The sequence below is a fragment of the Solanum dulcamara genome, chromosome 2 (assembly GCF_947179165.1).
Source record: "Solanum dulcamara chromosome 2, daSolDulc1.2, whole genome shotgun sequence".
Classification (NCBI taxonomy): domain Eukaryota; kingdom Viridiplantae; phylum Streptophyta; class Magnoliopsida; order Solanales; family Solanaceae; genus Solanum; species Solanum dulcamara.
The window spans coordinates 40,379,515-40,383,891 of record NC_077238.1 but is presented as its reverse complement, the minus strand read 5'-3'; the positions used below and the strand labels follow the sequence as shown (position 1 = coordinate 40,383,891).

Genomic DNA, 4,377 nt, shown 5'->3' with positions numbered 1-4,377 from the left:
AAGACGGCGAGGCAAGCAGGAAAAGGAATAATTCAGACAAGGTATGTAAAGCTTTCTCTTGGCATGTTTTGGTATAAGCTCGTACAGCTATCTTTCTTTCCTTTTGGCAAGTTTTAGCCTTAAGTGAATTGTGTGTGAAATGTGGGGATAATTCCATTCCCAAAACTCCAAGTACACCTCATAACCCCTATCCACTGCTTAGTATTGGAATTTCTGCAAAGATTGAATATTGCCTAGTAAGGCTTCTACGTGTTAAACAGTAGTGTGTGGAAAGCTATCTCTCATTTCCCTTTATACGTATTTGGTATGAAAGTGAGATTATGATGCCATAATGATTCACCGAGCCCCATGATGGGCCGGGTACAAAATATGTGTATGCAGATCCCCTGAAGGAAAGTACAGACTACATAAAGCTTATTCTCTTTCTTCTTTTGGGCATGCCTTTGTCTTAGTTGTAAGTTGAATATGATCTGAGCTCTAGGGTAACTCTATTCTCAAACATATCTTATTTACTTCTGCATATTGAACTCCTACAGTAGTCAAACTATTTCCCTAGAAACTGGTATATGTTAAAAAGGTACCAAAGGTACAGGCTCCAAGTCTTAAAGACTATACGAGATTAAGTGTTTTGATTCCATAAATGATTTGGCCCTACATTAATACATGTCTAGGGTCCCCGAGATTACTTTTGAGACAGCCCATAATGGCATTTAGAGGACACTCGAGATGACTACACCGTTACTCGGGTCCTCAAACAAAATCTTAACTTTCTTATTTTGTCGAGTCTCTGATAATGATTTAAATTGCATATAGTTACTCACTACTCTACTCGTGTATATTCTAACACTTCTTTCCCTGAGTCCCGGGCCAGGATATGTTCTCGTGCACAGTTCACTGCATTATTCCCTGAGTCCCTCAATAGAGGGCCAGGATATGTGTATAGATATATGATGATATGTTGTAATAAGGTGGTGATGGCACTGGGGCCATGATGGTTTTACAGAGATGATTTTACAGAGATGATTCACCGGACCCCCGAAAGGGCCGGCTATATGATATGACTCGAACATGCATGTTTTTGTAATTCACAAAGTACAGGTACAGGTTTCTGAATTGATATCTTATCCCCTATTCTCTATCTCAGATATGCTTCCAGTTGTATTGTATTATGTTTTACATACTCAGTACATATATCGTACTGACCACCTTTCTCGGGGGCTGCGTTTATGCCCGTAGGTACAGATACAGATTTTGGGAGTCCGTCAGCTTAAGATTCCATGCAGCTCAGCTGGAAGAGGCTCCATTGTATCGGGGCCTATTTTTTGATACTGTCCACGGATGTATAGAAATTGTTTTATCCATTCAGGGGTACGGCGGGAGCCCTGTCCCGCCATATGTTGTCATTTATATGTTTAGAGGTCTGCAGACATGTATATGTGGGTTGTGTAGGTCAGTTTGATTCAGCTGGGTCTATATGATATATGATATATGTTATTATGTTATGGCAGCCTTGTCGGCTTGCGTGCCCTATCGTGTTGTGGTACAAACAAAAAGGGCTATAGATTTATGAAAATATTATCGCCCAATAAGGCTTTGTAACATGATACTGTTTATTTACGGTTCAATATGACCACAGCTAATAGATATGTATACGGGGGGTCTAGATCAGACCCTAGTCGCGGCCTACGGGGTTAGGTCGTGACAGAAGTGGTATCAGAGCAGTTCGTCCTCAGATTGTCTGCAGACCGTGTCTAGTAGAGTCTTATTTATCGGTGTGTTGCGCGCCACATCTATAAACAGGAGGCTACAGGATATTTAGGATGTTACTTTTCTTCTACATTTGAGATCGTGCTATAGATCCGAGTCATAGGAAAATTCCTTATACTAACCTTGGATCTTAACATAAGGACGACACCAACAGAAGGAAGTAATTGACGACATGGAAAGTTACGAAGCATGCAGGTAAGTGAAGTAAAGCCACGGAAGATGTCCATCGGGTAGGGTATTGAAATATAAAGTTGAAACTTGAAAGAAAAGCAGACAGAAAGTGCAACAAATGCAGTTTGAAGTGGGACATATGAGGTAAGTCCAGTATTTTTATATTATTGTTGACGTTGAAAGCCCTGTGTGGCTGCGATATGAGATGATATTGAAAGCCCTGTGCGGCTGTGATGTGATATGTATATATATATGTTGGCCCTGTGAGGCATTGTGGGTATTTTCTGCGTGCAGGTTTTGGGATAAGTAAGAAATATAGAGGGAACTCTATCGAAATTTTCCCAGGACAAGAACAGGGAATGAAACATAGATTTTTGAGATGTTTGAGGAGTTGATACCAAGTACCCCTATTGTGTTAAATTAAAGCTGTAAGAGGTACCCTTTAGGTGGTCGATAAGGGGCACCCTTTTCACTTGAAGAATTTTATTTCGGAGGAACAAAGGCTTATTAAAGTAGTAAAGTTCAGATTACGGTATCTCCAGCCGTATTTGTATTGTAGGAATATACACAGAGGGCTCAGAATGAAGGATAAGATGTCCCGCGAATGAGTTTCACTCTTTTGAAAAAAATACCAAGCCCTCAACTCCTAATTGTAAATTAGATGAGTTGTTCATAACTCGAGGATAAACTCGGAAGGAGACCAGGTAGGTCAAGTACTAAAAAAAAGTACTGTGATGTTTAAGAGGTTCTGATTCCTTCCAACAATGGTTGGAAAATAATGTATGATAATAGTTTATAATTTGCCACCGACTAATTGGGGAAAGAACTTCTAATAGAAGAACCTCAAAGAGATGTCAGGAACTGAATACGAATACGAACAAAAAAGGGGATATATAAGTATGAATTAAATAGTGTGATACCAGTCTGCGATTTTCGGATAGCCGGGACCCGATGTTGATTTCCGATTTAAATGTCAGCTCCGGATAAAGTGAGACCGCTAATAAGGCGCCATTAGTAGCGGCTAACTAAGTTAAAAGTCTGCGTTGAGTACGCAGTAAGAGTTTGGAGCTTAAGATACAAAAAATGACGCGGGTACACCATGTCGCCCCAAAAATAGTGGAACCCTCAAGGGACGAGGATGGCAAACTTAAAGAATAATTGGAACAACTTCCATTCATCCCAAGAAACAAAGGATATAGGTTGGGACAAACCCATTACTTTAAGAAAACCTGGAATAGTTATTCCCAGAATACTAGTACTGCCTAATTGAAATTGGAACGACTACATGTACAAATAGAGGGAAGTGCGGGTACCCCCTAAAGGGGGGAAGTTAATGAGAAAATGGCAAAGGTAGGAGGAGGCAATTGATATAGCAATAAATGTGAGATAGACGTCTAAACTTCGATAAGATATCTTGCTAAACCAAGTTAGAAAGGTCCGGAAGTTACCAATAATTAGATGGAAGCCGGAATGCTACATAAGGTAGCGTTAAGAAGTTTGTGACGAGACCTTGAACAACATAACACTAGAAGGCGGCTGCGTATAAAAACAGAAGAATGTACCAATGAAAGGATATCGAATAATTCAAGAGACACTACAAAGGATAACGACAGTATGCTACACCAAAAGCCAAAATGTTAGTTATAGAGTTAGTCGCAAATGATGTTGCGATAGATAAATAACCAAAGAAAAAGGACTAAAAAGCCTCCTGTGGTAGAAAATAAGGAGAACATAAAGTTAATAAAGGATCGTGGAGCTAAAGGTTTACGCCGATACTAGATGCAAGATAACAGATGAAAGGACAGGGCAAAACATAAAGACTCGCGAGACAACGCTGAGGTAAATCTGGAGCTAAGTTGAGTGCCCGCACCTCATGGAAAAGGTTACAATGAAACGCGACACGAAGAATTCCCATGGAGGTCACCCATCCCGATATTACTCTCGCCCCAGCACGCTTAACTTCAATATTCTGATGGAACTTAATGCGTTAGTGCTGGTGTGATCGCGCAAGATGGAAGAATCTGAACTAGTGATGGAGAAACGATATGAGATTATGTACCTAGAGTATTATAAGATACGTTAAGGAAATTGTAACAAGGGCTTAAGCAAAACAGGAAGGATTAGCTAATTGCTAATTGACGACGCACTCGAATGCCACAACTCGTCAACATAGAGCTAGTTAATGAGAGGGAATTTTGACACCACATGGTAGCCAACTCTGAGGGCAAAAAAGCAAAACCCAAAACAGTAAGGGTACCAGCTGATGTAATTTACGAATGATAGGAAGCAGTGCCCAAGGTCGAAAATCCCACAATATGACTAGGACTACAAAACTCATTTTGCACTCCAGCGCCAGATGACTCTGGAAGGAAGGTTACTTATGGATTAATGATATTAGTCCCTGGTCCTTCAATCAAAGGTTACCTACTCTGTCGAGAA

The 4,377-nt window shown here is 40.3% G+C and overlaps 1 pseudogene; it reads right to left on the bottom strand.

The window, feature by feature from the left end:
• Positions 1–3,828: 3,828 nt before the first annotated feature.
• On the bottom strand, positions 3,829–3,948 carry LOC129881216 (5S ribosomal RNA; annotated as a pseudogene).
• Between the last annotated feature and the right edge of the window lie 429 nt (positions 3,949–4,377).